Consider the following 20935-nt stretch of genomic DNA (forward strand, 5'->3'; position numbering starts at 1 on the left):
ATGCTGTCCAGTGTCCACAGAAATCAGCTGCTGGTTTGAGTTTCCCTGGTGTCTGCGCGTGCAATAAGTGGGCGGGCTAATGATACATCTTGACATCAGGACGGCTTATTATGACTCGTTTGAAAAACAATGCATTTCATTGACTCAGAGTCGACTCTTACTTTTGAAAGACAATAACTTTAATGCACTTTCAGATTTAAAACTTTGCAGGATGTTCATTAGCTATGTTCATTAGCTATGTTACACACTACATGAAAGGTCATTTTCAAAAATCCATAATAGGGGCCCTTTAAAACTAAACTGCAAAAACAGCTTGTTCGGAACATCTGCAGCTTTCTGATGTCAAAGAAATTAATATTTATCAGCACTAAACGATTACAAGAATATGGATATGGTCATAGGAAGCTGGCCTCCATAGTGTTTACTTATCTATTGCAGATTAACCACAGCTTTACAGGATTGTGGCTTCTAATATGTTTGAAGAGGTTCTTTATGCTCTGTATACTTTTCTCACTTCAGGTTGGCCACCTGATCATCACACTTCTCCAACTGTCTCACACTAAGTCTCCACAGCTTCCAGAACGCGAACAAAGAGGGAGATGGATATTATTTAAATTAAATTCTTCTTCAGGTCAGTAAAATCATAAGACAAACACAATTAAATAGTTTTTTGAAAAGTTAAGCGTATAGGATTTGAATCTTTGTCTTTATCATGCCATGTCATTTCATGTCATGTCGCCATTTCAGTTAAAGGTGCAGTGTGTGATTTTTAGCGGCATCTAGTGGTGAGATTTGAGATTTGCAAATAGAAAGCCACTTACGGCCTATCCCTCCCTTTTCAAACTCGAAGGAGAAGCTACGGTGGCCGACGTAATCAGCAACACATTTCTCCCCACATAGCAAACTCTGTAGCGCTGTGTGTTCGCTGTCGGCTACGGTAGAAACATGACGTCACAATATGTCGACCTTCATTTAAGGGGGTGCCCGCGCTTATGTAGATATAAATGACGCATTCTAAGGTAATAAAAACATAACGGTTCATTAAGTAAGGTCTTTATACACCACTGAAAACATAGTTATGGATCTTATTTCTGTCGCATTTCTGTCAATAGATCCTCAGAAATAATACACATTGCACCTTTAAGACATGTCATGTCATGTTATGTTGCCAGCTGTCATGTCATGTTGCCATTTCAGTTAAGACATGTCATGTCATGTTGCCATTTCATTTGTCATGTCATGTCGCCATTTCAGTTAAGACATGTCATGTTGCTATTACAGTTAAGATATGTCATGTCACCATTTCAGTTAAGACATGTCATGTCATGTTGCCATTTTAGTTAAGACATGTTATGTCGCCATTTCAGTTATGCTATGTCATGTCGCCATTTCAATTAAGTCATGTCGTCATGTCGCCATTTAATTTGTCATGTCATGTTGCCATTTCAGTGAAGTCTTGTCGTCATGTCATCATGTCATCATGTCATGTCGCCATTTCATTTGTCATGTCATGTTGCCATTTTAATTAAGACGTGCCATGTTGCCATTTCAGTTAAGTCATGTCGCCATTTTTTTCTACAAGATCAATGATAATTTTGTCTTATACTAACCATTCATTTCATAGGAGATATTTTGTATAAACCAGTGTAAAGAACAGGGTGGAAAATGGCAGTGAAAAACTAAATTATGGTTCTTTTTAGGATGAAAAAGAAACTTTACAGTTACATGAAAAGTGGTCCTCAGGGATATAATTAGGAAACTTGTTCACCTAAAAATAATTAACCCCATGTCATTCCAAATCTGTATGACTTTCTTTCTTCCATTAAACACAAAATTGATGAATTAGGTAGGCCTACTTTTCTCCATGCAATTAGTCCTCATGGGCACTGAAGCTTCCAAGCTTCAAAAAGGAAACAAAAGCATTATAAAAGAGGTCCATGTGACTCATGCACTATATTCTAAGTCATCTAAGTCTAAGTCATTCGATAGCTTTGTGTGAGGAACATTCCAAAATTGAAGTCGTTATCCACGTATCCTCCCCTTAGGCGATCTGTTGACTGCCTATTAAGTTGAACTTGAGAACCGAATTATGCTTTTGAGCCCTTTTTGAAACTTGAAAGTCTCAGTCACCATTTACTGGAACTGTATGGAAAAGAGAGGTTTGTTCTTTCCTCCTGGGAATAAATCTAGTCATAGTTGATTTGAATGACATGAGAAATTAAAGAATAACAGAATTTTCATTATTTTGGGTGAACTTTTCCTTTAAATTATAACATGTATGACTTGAGCATTTTATGTCTGGAACAACCTAGGTGGATACTGTGAAACCCTGCTTACACAAACAGATTATGGAGGCTAAAATTGCGTATGGAGGGAAAGAGAGACATTTTGGCAGAGATGAAAAACCTCACTACGATCAGATCAGCTTATAGCCCAACACGCCGCTTGAGATATGCAGCATGACGCAGCATGAGAGACGCTTGAGATAAAGCTAAAGAGATTCAAAACATAGATTATTTTCTCCTTCTTTCTCCTATCCTTGAGGCTGTGGTGTCTATGTGTAACCTTGGGGTTAATTTGGTGTGACTTTGACATTTATGAAATGCATGAACTATGTGGTTTGGACCTACACTCCAAAAGCCAAGGGGTATATCAGGAGAGATGGAGATGGAGGTAAAGGCAGGGATAGCAAGAGAGAGGGAGCAGATGGGTCAGCCATCTGGTAGAAGGAGAAAAGGAAGGGAGATGAGAGGAGGAGGGAGCGCTGGAGAGAGGCAGAGAGAGAGATCCATGGGAAATATATATGAGTAGGAATGAAAACATCAGATTGGCCTGTGTGTGTTAGATGTTTGTGTTAGATATTCCTGAGACTCCGGTGTGAATATGGGAAACATGGTGAGTTGTGCTGCATGTTTGTAAAATTGCACAAAATTACCGATATGATATTTTTGAATCTGGCTGCCGAATAATTTTGAATCTGTCAAATCCCAAATGCATGATTGACATAACTCCCAATTTCAAATGCATGATTGATCATTTACTCCCTCTCATTTTGCCCTAAATCTAAAGATGTGTTTTCTGTCATGAAATACAAAAGCAGAAGAGAATCCAAAGTAGCTACTGTGTGTGTGTGTGTATGTGTGTGTGTGTGTAAAATAGTTTACATTGTTACATTTTACGTGTACAATGTACATTGTTATTTTTTTAAATGTCTTTTCATCAAAGAATTAAAAAAAATGTATCACAAAATGTATCAAACATATTTCAACAAAAATATTAAGCAGAAGAACTGTTTTAAACTGTGAAAATAATAAGAAATGTCTCTTGAGCACCAAATTAACATATTAGAATAATTTCTGATGGATCATGTTAATAATGGATAATGGCTGCTGAACATGTAAAAATTATCCAAAAAAGTTATCCCTAAGATGGATATATACGTGTATGTATGTATGTATGTATGTAGGCATATGTACGGTGTATGTATATAGGCCTATATATATATATATATATATATATATATATATATATATATATATATATATATATATATATATATATATATATATATACTTGTGATTTTTTCCAAACTTCAGTAAACTACAATATAAAGCTTAAATATTTACTTTTGCAACAACATAATGGCCATAACAACATAATGGCCTTTTACACACACGCACGCACGCACGCACGCACGCACGCACGCACGCACGCACGCACGCACGCACGCACGCACGCACGCACGCACATAAATAATCCAGCTATATATATATATAATATTATAAGTATTATCTGGACAATATTTACTTACTTTGTATTAAGTAGACAGTGTATCTTCTTCTATCCACTATTTATGTAAGAAAAAAAAACAGAAACCCTTTCAATTTACATGTTTGTTTATTAAGCATATTGTTACTAAGCAGCTTTACTGAGAATATTGCCATAAAACGATTTAGCAAAGCTAAAGGTGACTGGCAAGGTGAAACTCCCTAGAAAGGTACAACAACATTCTTATATAATCCACAGTATAAATAATGTCATGATCTGTGAGCAGTATGACCTCTGTGTTCCACAGAAGAAAGAAACTCTTAAAGGTTTGGAATGACATAAGAGTTAACTATTTCTTTAATTCACTTTAGATTCACTTTAATTCACAGATATATTTTTTGCAGAAATGTGAGAATGACGGTTAAGAAATGGAGAGGCAAAGTGAAGGGACAGATGGAGAATGTAGAGGAGTGACGGGATGTTATGCTAGAGGGAATGAAACGACTGAGTGCAAAGTAACAAGTCTCAGAACCCTCTCTTGTGGTAAAGTTTAAAAAGATCAAAGTAATGATCTTTCTAAAAGACCAGATGTCAGGAAAATAGATCCCAATTTATTCTAGGCAGGCAACCAACGTCTTGAATACACCTTAAATTGCACCCCTCTTGGCCTGCCAGCCACGTAAGATAGAGCACATTAGCGAGGAGAAAATAGACCTCTTTTGTGGACGGCGATACATACACAGTTTCTAATTTGTATAAAATGTTCTCATGTGGCGAGAACAAGAGATCAAGGTTTTCTCATTACAAAGACGTGACGTCTAGTATAAACATTTTTCAGTGCTTTAATGTTTTACGGTTTCCACTTTCCATCTGTCTCCATCTCTAAATATTTATCTAAACAACTGTAAAATGTTCTTGTCTGGATTATTCTCTCGGTTAATGATGATTACCAGTGCTGTTCATTACCATGAACTGATTGTGTGGCAGATAATGTGCAATTTTTTTTATAGCTATAGAAAATTACTTCTATTACTTAAAAAACACTACTGTTATAAGCTTTTCCCCCTCCCTAAAAAAAAAATTTTTTTTTATATGAACACAAGAGCACCATGACATTCCAAAAGCTATGATCAATAATGGCAGCATATGTTTTTCCTTTAACTCATTTTAATCATTTAACCAATTTCTACTTAACTTTTGACTCATCTTGGCTGTACAGGTAATTTTAACTTTAATAATATTTTATTAAATACATTTCACAAATTTTTTTTTACTCAATTTCAAAATATAATTTAAGTCGAAATTACTACAGTCAATTTGATTATACTTAAAAAATGTAAGGCTGCAGCTGAACATAAGTTTTTAAGTTAAAGTTAGATGGACTTTTTTTTTACAGTCTGAGGGAATTTGACCCTGTGACCTTCGGCTCTGCTGACATCATCAGCCCCTGGCCCTGTTCGGGAGCTGTGAAGGGTCAAGAGACAGGTCAGCATGTTTAAATGTGTCCGATTCAATGAGATCTCCTCTTAAGCGGGTTTTCCCTATTCCTGACTGTTCAATAATATACAGCGGTCGGTAGAGTAACAGATCCGATGAGGGCACGGTAGCCGCTGGAAAAGAAGAAAAACATGAGGAAAATATTTCACTGAGGTCTGCACCAGCACATATATTATTTACAACCCGCCGCTCGAACGCAAATAATCCTCCTCACCCCTCACTAACGTGAAACTTTTTGAATGCATCGCCCTCTCAACAACAAACCGTCCCCGGATCAAACACGTCCACACACCCACACGCCAGCACAAATGCGGAAGGAGTCAGCGTGTTTGTGTTATTGTCTGCTGCTTAGGACAGGACTTCAAATGGTAAATGTCAGCAGGAGATCAAGGCGAGGAGGCCTTATGGGCGAAACCTCAGTATTGTCATTGACAGCTACAGGTAGACAGGTGGAGAGAGACAACATGCTCGTCGGAGGACGGGAGATATCAGAAATTTTGCCTCCTGTTTTCTTGGCTGTGAGTCTGTGCTTTTTTGTGTTGTCAGAAGACTCTTGAAAATAACTGGCTCGGCTGATTTTCCCACTGTCATTGCTTCCCATATTTTGAGGGAATCGTTCACTCAAAAATGAAAATTCTGTAATTATTGACTCTCCCTCACTTTGTTCCAAACCTGTTGAATTTCTTAAGTCCTAAGGTATGACCACTGCCAGGCAAATTTTCGTGGGCAAAATCCATTGTTTCAATAAAAATCCATGTATTTTGTAAATTAGGGCAAAATGATTTGCTTTAGCAGGCTACGTGTAGTTAATTATTATTACTTAGTACTTAAATGTATAATTACACTGTAACAAGGACATTGAAATAAAATGTAACCAAATTTTGCTAATGTGACTGCACCGTTAGTGTTTTAAAGAAAATCCATGTGGTCCAATGTTGTTTTAGGCTCTTTTGAGTTTCATTGTAATAATAAAAACAGTTGAAACGTTCTTCCAAATATTGTCTTTTGTGTTCATACAGGTTTGGAACCTCATGAGGGTGAGTAAATGATAATGTATTGTGTATTTTTGGGTGAACTATCTATTTAAGCAGAAGTGCCAGAAAAAATAAATGTTCTGTTCTGTTGTGATGCAAGTTAGGATGTTTTTAAACAATTGTCAGGCATAAAGGAGGTTATACTGAAGCTGAAGGACGACGTGGGTCAGAGACTCCATCACTTTTCTTTTTTCTTTTTTCTTTAAAACAGTGCCCTTCAAAGCTCAACAGATAGACACACGTACACACACACACACACAGAGGAAGCCTTGGCAGAAACACCAAACATTCCCGCGTGGATAAATGTCCATTTATGCTTTGACTGGCTCAGTTCTGCTTCTATGATAGAGGAGGGATAGTCTTTTTAATATTGGACTCACATAATGTTTCTGTTGTGCTGTCTTGCCTAAGAGAAATTATATAAATGTGGGGGGAAATGCAAAGAACTGCACTCACCCGATTGTCTATTACCATAATAAGGGAGTAATGATGTTGTAAATTGTGATGATTGCAAAATTATAGGATTTATTTTCTATTATACATTGGATTTCTGTAAGAGATAGTTGTCATGATTGTTGTGATAGGCTGCAGACTGCCGAGAGCGAGGGAGAGTGAGTACGTGATGAGGGATTTTAAAACAGTCGTTTTATTATGGGAGAGAGAGGGAAAGGGAGAGAGCGAGAGAGAGATGCGATAACAGCGTTTGCCCTGTTCATATTTGACTCAGTGCTTGTCATTGAACACCGACAGACTCACACAGCGCAGGAAGAAAGTCCACGCATTAAGATCGACATTACAAGGTAAAATATTAATTTTTTTTCTATGATCGCTCGGGATGAATTTAACACGAGCTATCAAAGCCAGAGCTTCTGTCTCCTTCATATTTTAGTCTCTTTTTTGAATGTTGGATTAAGGAATAAGCAGCCCATTGCGCCGCACGAAGGATTTATTTGCATATGTAGTAATTTAAAATTAAATATACACATATATATATATTTGTGTTTGTTCCCTAATTTATTATTTTGGGTTTAAATCATTGCGAATAAGAAGCAACACCATCGTATTGTGTTCAGTTTGTGTCCGCTTGCATTTTTTTATTGTCCATCTAAAGTCCATACGATTGTTTTTAACAATGTAGGCTATATATCATTCAACACATAGTCAATACAAAGTATCCTACTGATGTTTCCCATTGACAATGTCCAAAAACTCCAGTAGACTATAGGCTAGTCCTGACGGACTAACATACATGCATGCTGTCCTTCCTATACAAGTGGTGGTTTTGTGATATATGAGTTATTAAATACTGGACTCACTCTTGGGAAACGCGGACCTTACACATGACTGGGCGCGCGAAGGAATTGAAGCAGACTGGCGCGCGCGCGCGCTTCTGTCTGTCTGTCACCGTTGAGGGATTCGCGGGGTAACAGCACACGTTTACCGACACCCCGGTGTTCGCGGGGCACATATTAAACAGTTGGTCCTTTCTTAACGACTGCTTCACTGGTGACACTCATTTGAGTCCCTAATAATGTTTTTAGTCGCAAATTAAGTGAGTGTGGCTGCGCGTGAGGCAAAGCTGGATACGCTTTGCTCGTGCCATGTGTTTCCCCAAATATATTATTAGCGCGAATGCCCTTTTAGTAGGCTATGCCAGAATGCCCTTTTAGTATGCCAGACGTTGGTTTTTTTTCTCTCCATGTTTTTTTGTAATAGGCTACTGATTAGCCTACAGTTGGCTGTAGGTAGATATGCTGCCGCTTTCAACATGGGTTGCGTGAAGTAGCCGACATATGATGCTTTTGGGTTAAGTGCGCTTAAACTGGTCTGACCTCTCTGATTAAATCTTAACCCCCTAAGAAAAGTCACAACAAAAACTAACCACCTTTCGGGGGTTAAGATTCACAAGCACAAAAGTTAGAGTTAGTCAGAGGAGCCTACTAAAAAAAGTCGCGTTCGTTTGAGGAGGTTACCATAGCAACAGCAGGCTGGTCCATCACATTTCGTTACGGTATGGTACGGTACAGTACATCGACAAAACATAAGCAACATACTAGGTTACCACATTTTTTTTTTTTACATCTCTTGACTAAAGTAATTTCATATTTTGCAGACTTTCGTTGTGATTAATATATCATCAGTATTGGTTGGGTGTCTCTCACTTAAAGTCAGACACTCTGACTTTGACTATGAAGTAAAAATGTATCAGTATACATTGCAGTATGTATTAAAAACGATTTATCCGTGCACATTATTATTATTATTATTTATTAATTTCAAGTGCGCTCGTAATCTTTAATCAAAATAACTCCCCCTCTTGCAACAACATCCCTTCTCTGATGATGTTTACTGGTGCAAGGGCAGGAAGACCTGCCACTCAGATTGCCTCAAACCACAATGATCGATCCAATCAATTCCCGATGGACAAAATCAAGTCATGTCCTACATTTTTTTTCCTTGTTTGAGAAGCCATTTCTCTTTGATACTGTATAACTATATTGAAGAAAAGATTATCTCAACTTCCGTTTCATGGCTACTTTAAATGTGTAATGTGCTTGTATATAAAAGTTTTTTTTATTTTTTTATAAATAATCTATTCTTATGGTAATCCTACTTATAGTAAGTCCAATAAGTAATTCATGGTGGATTTCCCAACATGGCTTTATACTGTTTTAGCATCTTGACCAGCTGGACAAAACTATTTACCCAAACAATGGAGTGAATTGTGGGTGGGACTAGCCTGCTAGTCTGACCACTGGCAGATAAAGGGAATGCATTTCTGTTTGTTGTCGCTAGAGGCAGAAAAGTCATACTTTACACATCTCTAAATGAGCGGATGAATATGGATATTTTTAAATGTGGGGAGATGTTTTTTTTGCATAGCAGTGTCTGGTTTGAAGTTATATTTTTTGGGATTGTTGCCTTTTATTTTGATAGGGCAGTAGGAGGACTGGAGAGAGGGATATTCAGACCAGGAAAAGACCTTTTGCCGGGACACAAACTCGAGTCCCTTAAAGTGCAACTGCACTATATGTCCGGGACACTTTCCTGCACGTTGATGGCTCTGTTTTTATTTGAATGAAGCAGGTAGCACAAGTTGAAACTGTTGTATGGTAAGCTAGAATTACACACCAAGAAAAGACTAGTTAATGACTTGTAGCATTAGATATATTTGTGAGATATAGAGATTTGGGGAGTCTTCACGAACACTTGGAACACTAGATAGAAGAGCTGAAAGGCATTTGTCCCTTGCTACACACAGGGCCAAGAAAAATAATAAGCAGAGGAAGTAATTCTTACAAAAACACTTGAATAAAAACGCACTTGAGGAGCAGAAAGGAAGCTTAAAGAAGGGCCAAAAAGAAGACAAATAACTATGAGTCTCTACACTCCAAATGTGTCTCTACATGTATCTTGCGTTATGGGCTTATGATGTCCATATACACACCTTTCTTCAATTTTTTTCCCATGTGGTCCTTTCTTGTACAGTAATTGTCTGTGTGTGCCTTGAAACAAAATGCATTTTTCTCCTTTGATGATTTTGCTCTATCAAAGGGACCCAGATACAAATTGATTTTTTTGTTGTTGTTTTTTTATGTGAGTATATGCAGAAAAAAAATGTTTTTGTGATGCACAAAATCCCTTTCAGCTTGGCTAAGCTTCAGCAAGGGGAGGTTCACTGTTACAAAATGGGCCAGGCAGGAGGCAGCTTGCAGTTCGGGTGAACACTCCTCTGATTTTATTTAACGCGACTCCAGCAATCTGTGTCAGCAATAAGCTTGTAATTGTTTACACACAAGGAGCTCTTGCATTTACCAAGGGAGAAATGGAGAAGAAGAGATGGTGTGAGGAGGAAATGTGGAGGCATCCATGTTGAAATAGACAAGACATCGGCTCAATGACTTATGTTGGACAAAGACTTTCCTTGCAAGAGACGGCAATAGAGAAATATGGGATTGTCACAGGGAAGACTGACTGACTCACAGCCTTAGGCATTACTTTAATTTACAATAGATGCAGCGATGAGCACATGCAGGGAGAAGAAGAAAAAGAATGAAAAGAAGTGAGGAATGGTGAGTGTAAATGTGTTTATGTTGTAAGATCCAAACCTGAAATATTTGCTATCATAATTAAAGAAAAGGGCCAATTATACAACCTCTACACACCCTTATCAAATTTGGAAAGCAAGTGTTTCTGTTTCTACAGAAAAAAAGGGAATTGTTCCTCTAAAGAGCTTCCATCTACAGCAGGCCATTGAGTAAAATGAAGTCGACAAGCTTTATCAGATAAGAGGCCCTCAGAGACTAAGTTAAAGTGAGTATTAAAGCTAACATGGGGCTCTCTTTACCATCCTGAATCAGATTAGTATCATGCAGATTGTCTCTTTGGATACTAACAGACTGCTGTGCATCTTTCTGACATGGCACTTAGTGTCAGCGATGTTATAGCTAGTTTTTTTGTGTGTTCATAAGTGGAACATAACCAGTTAGCTGAACACAAAAACCTTTAAACGGATGTTTTAAACCTTCTCTAAAAGAAACTGTGTCCCTCTGCAATTTGTTGGTGTGACTCAGGGTGATAACCTCCTTGGTTCACCATGAAAAAGAGTCAGGTGAAGTGAGCAAATGAGGTGATACTTTCGATCTCTCTGGCTTTTAGAGAGCTCGCTGTGATAAGTAAAAAGCCCATGTGCTGGTAGCAAGAATCTGCGTATTATTGTGATGCACTTCAAACAGTTTTATTATTTTGTAATTTTAATGTTTTTCTGAATATATTGTGGGAGGCAGAATAACTTTTCATGCCAAAGGCAGGAAGTGGTCTCCACTGATAGGCAGTAAGTGAGACTGTTGTATGCTGTTGAAGTGAAAAATAAAGTAGCGCTTTAAGAGCTATTGGCACTGAGAGTGAATTTTCTTCACTAGAAATTAAACTGAAACAATTTATTCGCATGGACCTAATCACAATGGGGAATGATATGCGTCCGTCCATCCATCCATCCAAATGCCCAGTGGTGTAGTGGATCGGCACACAGGGAACGTCCACCACCAGACAACACCACCCCGGGACACGTTTTCTATCGAGGGGGATTCTCGAGTGTGACTGTGGAACATCTCCGGTGTCTGATCATGAAAGAATTTCTCTATCCCAAACATTGGTCCTTGTTGCAGGTATCTTCTTAATGTTGCCAAATCCTTCTCAAGGAAAGTCATTTCACTCTGCTGCCATCTTGGCAACGACCCCAGGCAGCTATTTTGATTATTGTGATTAATACAACTCCTGTCTGCTTGAATGGGGAAAGACTGAAATCTCCAAAATTGTTTGTGCCTCAATAACATAAAATCAGCAATTAAATCTGCCAAAAATGGTATCATAAATTTTATGTCTTTGCGCAAAGTGTTGTGGTTTCTCCCATTAATTTATCTAGAAGTAGGCTCCAGCACTCCTCTGAGACCGACATAAGATATAGAAGATGAATGGATTTATCTACAAGTGGTCCATCTCTTTCTCTTTACACTGTCTGCTATGTAGTCTAATCTCACAAGGGCTGAGAATGAGGATGATCTGGTTGATTGGTTAATGCCATTCTAGCAGTCAAACAAACATTTGAATGACAACTATAAATCCGACACTATGATTAGTGCCACTCTGTAATACAGCTCTCAAACATCAGCTGCTCTACCAAGCGAGAAGTATCATCTATTTTGATGGTGTATTATAATCCAAATGATTTCACAATCTCTTTGACACTAAGGCTACTCAAATCATAAAGAAATATTCCAAGTTGAGTACAAGTTAATCACTTGTTAATAAATTTGTGGTAAAGTTGATTACCAAAAAAAACACACACAAAAAAACAGACTTGTTCTTTGTTTCCTTAAAAAAAGCAGAGGCATAAATCAATATTATCTGAGGTACTTACTTACAATGGTGAATAAGGCATTTACTGGATTTGAAGCATATACTTTAATAAAAGCAACTATTCTGGTAACACTTTTGATTGTAAAGGTGTTTAATGTTTATTATGACATTGCATTGTCTTGGCAACAAAGTTCTAAAACTTAGAATGTCATACAGAAGTAATCACAATAAAATCATTAACACTAATATTGTTTGTTTTGTTACTGTACTATTGAAACAGTGAGTATTTTAAAGTTTACTGATTGTCCCCATTCTCTTCTTTGCCAGAACCTCACTGGAACCCAGATTTGTGCTTCTTTTAAAGATGTGGAAAATAAGTATTGTATAGTAATCAACATTATGAAACACTTTATTAATTGAATTTAACTTGCACTGAACCCTGAATATTCCTTTAATCTGGAATATTGCTGAGTTTTCATGCAGAGAGAGGTGGACATTACAGAAGCTCCATGGGTATGTCCATTTTTCCACCATTGCTTGACAATATCTCTTTACTGGCGTGTAATATGCGCTTGACAATGAAAGCGAGCGTGTGATGTTTGCATTAGACTGAAGCCTCTCTCTACGAGTGTGTGAAAGTGAGATTTTTGTCTAGAAAAATGTGTGTGGTCATGAAAGAGACTAATGTGTCGGAGCCCAACCCCTGACACGAACGTCCAACAGGAATTGTGAAAATCCTATTGTAAATTTGCCTACTCTTCGAAGATAATTGGCTTATTTCTGTGTTAAATTGGTCTGTTCTACTGGATGTTGAGTGGGTTTAACACGCTCTCACTGCAGACACAGTATGTCAGTTTCTGTGGGACTCAGACGGGTATTACACGCAGAATTATTGTATGACAATGATGGACTGATAGCTGTGGAGGGCCTGAAGCAGAGGAAGAATGTGCGATGGCACATGGACTGGCATCCGCTTTATCAGACAGACAGACAGATGTATTCCCCCTCACACACAGTAATGCCGTCCTCTCTGGAAGAGCACAAATCACCAGTGAGATGGCTCATGGCTGCCTGGCTGGCTTTTGGCGAATTTTAAATGTGAAATGTCATTTTCAGTTGCCATTTTGGCTCATATACAAGGATAGTTGAACTTCATCTTGTTTACTTGCTGTCAGTTGCTTGCTGTCCTCCTACAGAAACCAATGCCAGTCATGAACACAACCAAGTTACCACCAATTTACCTGGTCTTATTAGAAAGCAGAAAAGATAAAAAAAAATGTCTGTTGCATTTTTTCCTCCCTAGTTGAGATCGTATGCTAGCTACGACTTGAGCATTTCAAATCCAATGTTTTAAACAAAGCATATAATAACCTCGACAACCAGCCTTCTCCAGTGCCTGAAGTCCCAATTATGTCACAATTGACTCTGAGTCAAACTTCCAGTGACCCTGACAATCATCTTTCCTCACCTCGTGTTGAGTTTCAGACATCCGTCTCAAAATCTTTCCAATTTGCAGTCGAATGGAAATGTTGTCTCGCTATGTACCTTAATCATTATCTCCACATCAAACGAACAGAGCAGGCCTCAGTTTATGGCTTTGAAGATTTTTTCTCATCAGTCTTGTGCCTCAAGGAGCCTCTAGATAAGTGTGTGTGTTCTCCAGCACGCTTTAGCCATTTAAAGGAATATTTCAGTTCAATACAACTTAAGCTCAATTGATACTTGTGACGTAATTTTGATTAACACAAAAATGACCTTTGGTTACAGTGAGTCACTTACAATGGAGCACGCATATGTAAATGTTAAAATACATACTTTTTCAATAGCATAGCAACAAGACATTTAACAATATTTGTGGTAACATGATTTTGTATGAAAAAATTATTGCCAACCTTTTCAGTGTAAAGTTATATACAATTTTACACTTTGTTACCATAATAACGTAACACCTAAAAGCCTTAAACAACCATAAAATTAATCAACTCAACAGCTCAAACAATACAGGTTTTAACATAATAATTAATAATAAGGTTTGAATTCTTTAAAAAATTGGCCCCAATTTCTTTCATTGCAAGTGCCGCAGCATAACCTTTTTTTTTAGAAAAAGAGGGAAAACGGAAAAGTCAAAATAATTTCATGTGGTAATCAACATTACACCACAAATTCTGTCGACTGAGCTCAGCTTGTGCTGAACCTGGAATGTTTCTTTCAATGCTGTGAAATCCAAATAAAAAATTAGGCCTGAGCTCAGATAGTTAACATCAAGAGCCCTGAGGCACAATGTATCCCGTGTACACACTTACACTGGCAAATGACAGATGAGTTTGTCAGCAGTTGCAGCTGCTTGCAGGGATAGAATTAGACAGCAGCATTTATGAATGCAAGAGTTCCGTAAACAAAAGTAGAGAAGCGGAGTATTAAAATAAAACTTCTCAATGCAAAATTAATTTGGATGAAAATAAATATGTACTGTTTGCTTGATTTCCACAGTTAAGGACAAGTAGGACAATTGTGAGATATTTATTTAGCAGATAAAGGAGCAATACAGTAAACTACACAGTAGATGCTGTAGAGTGTTTTGTGTTGAACCAACATCGTTCTTCTACACCAGGGGTGTCCAATCCCGCCCCTGGAGGGCCAAAATCCTACACAGTTTAGCTCCAAGCTTCAACACACTTGCCTGGAAGTTTCTACCAAAGCCACTTGAATGCAAGTCTCCAAGGTTAGCAAAAAAGCGTAACCTGCTAATGTAACATTTTAGTTTTTGCAAAACAATTAAAAAAATATATATAATACGGGTTAAAACGGGCTAAAAATATAATAGTAAAACATTTTTTTTTTAAATATATATTTCAAAAAATATATTTTAAATATCTAATAAATTTAAGCCTAACAAAACACTTTTTAAATTTATAACATCAGTCAAATGCAAAATTCAAAATCTTTCAATAATTCCTAGGTTTGGTACAAGATCAAAATTAATGATCTATATTTCTCTTGATATCGTTCCTTAGGTGTTTTATTTCTCCACCGTTGCTTTTAGTTACTGACGGTTATAAATATGGCGGCTGTGAGGATAAAAATGACGTGACTGAAACTAAAACAGATGAATGTGATGGGTACTTGGAAGGGCTGAAAAATAAAAGGGCTTGTTGGCGTAATCTAGACAGGAAAGTTGTTGCAGAGGCGGAATAACATTTTGATTAAAGATTATGAAAACATTCAGTTTTTAATAACATGCACTGAAGAACATGTAGGCCTATAAAGAAAATAAATAAGGTTAATTTTGTTTTCATGTTGTCTTAAAGCAGGTGTATCACTACATTTAAGTAAAAAGTTGACAAAGATAATTAAGAAGCTCAAAAGATCCAAGTCAGTAATTGTTCATTTGTTTTCCAACATTAGTAGCGAGCATTAGTACAACAGAGTTTCTGTGCTATTATATGGTCTTCTGTTTGTCAATGTGTACAACGTCACCTACGCTATTGTTTAACAGTGTGTTTAAGTACCAACAACCCCCCTCCTTAACCACTTCTTTTTTTTCAATTTGATGTAGAAAATGTGCCTCGTCAGTTCGTGTGTGTGTGAAGATTTATTCCTACAGCTCTGTTTACCAGTGTGAATGATTATCCTCGTTTGTTAAAGTATGACTCTGATTATGTGAGTCTCCAGTGGAGAGAGAGACTGAGATTCTAATAACCAGAAGAGGAGTGTTGTGAACCTGGTTCATTGGAAGCATAATTAATGGAGTGCGGTTCAGTTGTCATGCGTGATATTTCAGCTCTGGATATACTTGAGGAACTCTTTTGATGAATAGGCAATTAGAGAGAGCCCCCCTATGTCTGTTGCCTGACTGATCTCCTTTTAACCGCATTTCTGTTTCTCTGATACAATGCAAAATGAATCATCAATACCTGGGTCCAGGGAACGCTGAGCCTGTGATTTTAATTGTAATAGGGTGTCGCGAACTGCTGGTAAATTTATATATTTATATGTGTGTGTGTGTGTGTGTGTGTGTGTTTCTGGCCCTTGATTACATTTGCAGTGAATTATCTGAAGCCATCAATAAATACGCATTTTGAATTTTTATACCTGAATAATTCTTGGATCTGATTCAATGTTGATGTCTCTAGGTTGCTGTGTTTAATGCTAATGCGTTATCGCTTGCCAAAGTTTGGCAGAGTCTTAATTGAGTCTTTTTTTCTTCCTTTTTCTGATGCATTAATCCTGTCTCACAATCCAGTATTCTCCCCCCCCCCTCAGATTGATTCTTATTAAAAAGGCTCATCACTCACTTCAATTAGAGAAGGGGGGTGGTGGGTTTGATTTTCAATGGCAGGCTTAAATCTTGTTTCTTGCTTCTTCTTTTTTTTTGAGGCCTTAATCGTAAAAGTGTTATATTATACATAATTGATGATCCTGCTTGGAAAAGAGGAACGCAATAAACAGCCGCCTCCTAAATGTTCAAAGGAGAAATCTGCTTGCGTTCCTCTTTATTGTGCGTTCCACTGAGACAGGGACTGATTCAAAAAGAGAGAGGGGATAAAGTGAATGAGTTGTTTGAACTTTTGCGGGGAAACGAAAAAGCGCCACAGCGCTCAAGCCAGCCAGTCGAATGGCACACTCATGTGACGCACACATTTCTCTATCCGCCATGCTCTGTAATTCACTCAGTAATGCCATTTCAATTTCCTCAGACACTGAAGCTGATAGAATGATGAAGATGGCAGACTGAAGCTCAAGGGGCAATCCCATCAGGCTTTGCTGCTGCTGTGGTGATGGGGCCAGTGATAGGTGCTGGAAGGACTCACCAACAGTAATTGCAATTGTTTTATTGTGGTGAAGGTAGAAGACTAGTGAGGTTATTTTATTGTGTGGAGCATCTTGTCTTACAGAGGTGAAATACAGCAACTACACAACACTGAAACATTTTGTCTGAATCTGAGTTTAGATGTGCCAAACCTGTCTGCTGCAGAACAGATATAGAACAGGGGTTCCCAAACGTTAGGACACAAAAAAAGAGGTTTAATCAATTTACTTTAAAGGTAAAACTCTTATCGATCTCATCAGTGCAATAAAAGCTGCTATATGCAATGCGATACACATATTCTGCCACAAGCTACATGTTGAAATGACTATTTAAACATCTCCCTTGGGACCAGGTATGAGCTGTTTGAATAAACTGGCTTTCTAGAGAATGCCATTGACTCGTATAACAAATACACTACATGGCCTAAAGTACTGTTTGACAACTTCTAATGAATGCGTTCTATCTCTATATCATAATGTGTATACACTATCGGTCAAAATATTGGAATAATTAAGACTATTTTTCAATGTAAAAAATTGGCTTTTATGCTCACCAAGGCTGCACTTATTTGATCAAAAATACAGTAAAACAGTAATATTGTGAAATATTGTTACAATATAAAATAACTGTTTTCTATTTGAATATATTTTCAAATGTTATTTATTCCTGTGATGGCAAATCAGAATTTTCAGCAGTCATTACTTCATTATGATCCTTCAGAAATCATTCTAATATGCATTTATTGATCAAACAAAGGTTTAATCAATTTACTTTAAAGGTATAATCATATTTATTATTCATTTTATTATGAGTATGCCTAATTTCTTGATAATTTATAGATCCTATGTAGTGAAATAAATATTATTAGGATATAAAATCCACAAGTAAAATTTATTCTAATAATGAAACATACCGTAGGATCTTTCTTGTTGTCACAGCGAGTAAGAACAGGCTAATTGATTGAAGTAATGATGCATTCACATGGAACTTGGAGTCATGTGTTGATTTGGTAGCTATTCTGAATGATTCATTTGTTCATTTATTGAAGGTTTCATCAGACTGATTCAAACCTGTGAGTACTAGTTTGTGAGACCAAATCATAAAAAAAAAACAGCTGTTTGCTTGTGAATCGGACTACACAGTTTGTGCTGCTGTATGTTTGCAGCTGGTTATGAGCTCCGTTGCTTCAAGGGATAGTTCACCCAAAAAGGACAACTCTGTCATCATTTACTCACCATCCTGTCATTCCAAACCTGTACGACATTCTTGCTTCTATAGAATACAAGAGAAGATATTTTGAATAATGTTGGTAAGAAAACAGTTTTGGTCTCTATTGACTTGCATTGTATTTTTTTGTCCACACCATGGAAGTCAATATAGGAACCTTCACAGTTTACTTATTATTCAAAATATCTTCTTTTGTGTTCCACAGGAAAATAGAAAGTCATACAGGTCTGGAATGAGTAAATGATTACAGGATTTTTAGGGTTTACCATTCCTTTAAAAGCACTGCAGGCGCTGTGTCATGTGTGAAATATGTAAATATAAGGTATGCCCACCAATGAACTTGCTAATTGAATTGGAGAACTTACATTTTTCATATTTCGCACATGAACGCACCACATTTCTAACACTTTGCACAGCCCACAGTTTGAAAACCACTGGTATAAGAGACCCCATGCGGTTCTACCTAAATTTTGTTTGCAGTGTTTTGCCGTTGCAAGTTAAATGCACAATCACAGACTCCGAATCACAGATGATTTTCATTTATTTTTCCCTTGCTTGCAAATGGCCTAGACTTCAAAGGTTTGATTGATCCATCTTACCTGGTAGTTTGGCGTGGCAAATATTTTTATGATGGGTCCTAAGCGTGGATCTCTGCAGTGACCTTAATCTGGGAAGGGTCTTGAATTTTGAGTGCTTCGTTGTCTTTTTCCACCATCGTCATCTACAGTCAATTTCCAGGAAGCTGAGTGTGATTGACTTCATGTAGAGAGAAAATCCTGTGCTTGTTGACTCAAAGATCTAGTAATCGCAAAGCATTGCTTTCCTTAGTACATAGCCTTCTGATTCTCCGCTATTTATATGCAACCAGAACATAATATCAGAATCAGAGAACACCAGCGGTTATGTACACAGTTGCGTACACAGAAAGCTCTGTCCAAATCACTCGAGGGTGAAATTTGCTCAGAAGTAATACATCACAGAGAGTTTCAATATCATTTCCATCAACTCTAATGCCACACAAACGCATGCTCATTGGAATTCTTTTCCCATTTGAGATCGGAAAACTCTTATCGATCTCATCAGTGCAATAAAAGCTGTTAAATGCAATGCGATACACATATACTGCCACAAGCTACATGTCGAAAGGACTATTTAAACATCTCCCTTGGGCCCAGGTATGAGCTGTTTGAATAAACAGGCTTTCTAGAGAATGCCATTGAATCGTATAAAAAATACACTACAAGGCCTAAAGTACTGTATGTTTGACAACTTATTCTAATGAATGCGTTCTGTCTCTATATGTATTCATATCGGTCAAAAGATTGGAATAATTAAGACTTTTTTAATGTAAAAAGAAAAGCCTCTTTTGCTCACCAAGGCTGCATTTATTTGATCAAAAATACAGTAAAAACTGTAATATTGTGAAATATTGTTACAATATAAAATAACTGTTTTCTATTTGAATATATTTTCAAATGTAATTTATTCCTGTGATGGCAAATCAGAATTTTCAGCAGTCATTACTTACTTCATTATGATCCTTCAGAAATCATTCTAATATGCATTTATTGATCAAATAAATACATCCTTGGTGATACTGTATATATAATATTGTATTTAATTTCCTTTCATTTTTTATATATATATATATATATATATATAAAAATTATAATTGCAACTAATAACTTCTAATGATTCTTTGTTACCTGGTTAACTGATGAAAACTTGCATTCCTGATCTCCAAAATATTCCTTTCTGAGATTTCTGTCAGATTTGAACCCTTTTTGTATGCATTATGCATTAGTTGGGTCATGAATGTTCAGTGGGCATTTCATGGGGAATTGGGCATGCTGTGTCAGGCTGAGACTTACCATTTTTGTTAATATTGACCACATTTAAATCTCTTAAAAATATTTTTTAATATTAGGTCATTTTTATAACTATATGCATGGTGGATAACAAACTATGCATGGTGTTGAGATAAATCATAGTGCTCCATAAAGTACCACTGTAATTTCCTTGACTGGCCAAACGACCCCACAATAACAGAGTCAAGAGATCAACACACTTAAGCATGTCATTTGGAAATCGACCATTTAGTTGCTCTCATATTTTAAGGTCTGACAGAATAACATCTTGCCTTCTGCATTTCTCCTTTTAGCATGCAGCCTAAAACTATGACTCTCGACCCTGAAAATGGACCCATACATGCTAAAGTTCAAGTGCTGAGGCAAATTTGCCAATTGCTAAAAACAGACTTCAGGATTATTGTACTGTAAACGTTTTTTTATTGCAAGTAGGCTACGTTTGCAGAGACTTAAAGCCAGAAATAAAACTTATCCCATGTGCGAATGAGTTAAAATTAGCTTATGCATTGGCATTACAATTTTGGCACTAAGGTAATGCGAGTATTGTTGACTCTTGCTTGTGATGTTTCTCATTTGTAAGTCGCTTTAGGTAAAACGCATCTGCTGAATGACTAGATGTAATTGCAAATGTGAGCAAACTGTAGAGCCTGCATTTGAACATTAAAGCTGCAGACTGATTTGGTTAAAACTGCATTTGGAGTAGGGTTAGTTTGAGATGCAGTCCTGAAATAGAGAAAACTGTCCTCCTGTCCAGTCAGACGTGAAATCACTAGAATCCTCTCTCCAGCCCCAGCCCACCAATAACCAATATCCTAGTCAAAGCTGAGAGCCAAAACTTACATGACAAAGTGTTATGAGTAACACCTGCACAT

General features: G+C 37.2%; 1 protein-coding gene across 3 annotated transcripts in view; it reads left to right on the forward strand.

Moving 5' to 3' along the window:
• The first annotated feature begins 514 nt into the window (after positions 1-514).
• The window catches only part of cdh24b (cadherin 24, type 2b), a 134640-nt gene continuing 114219 nt past the window's right edge, over positions 515-20935 (forward strand). The window contains exons 1-2 of one of the 3 annotated variants that reach the window (XM_079614426.1): positions 528-631; positions 6285-6302. The gene's annotated coding sequence lies outside the window, so the exon portion shown is untranslated. Of the gene's footprint in view, positions 632-6284; positions 6303-6844; positions 7100-20935 lie in introns of those variants that run through there. The other 2 variants (XM_079614427.1, XM_079614425.1) reach the window with 2 other exon arrangements.

This window comes from Phoxinus phoxinus, assembly GCF_949152265.1.
Source record: "Phoxinus phoxinus genome assembly, chromosome: 5".
NCBI classification, from domain to species: domain Eukaryota; kingdom Metazoa; phylum Chordata; class Actinopteri; order Cypriniformes; family Leuciscidae; genus Phoxinus; species Phoxinus phoxinus.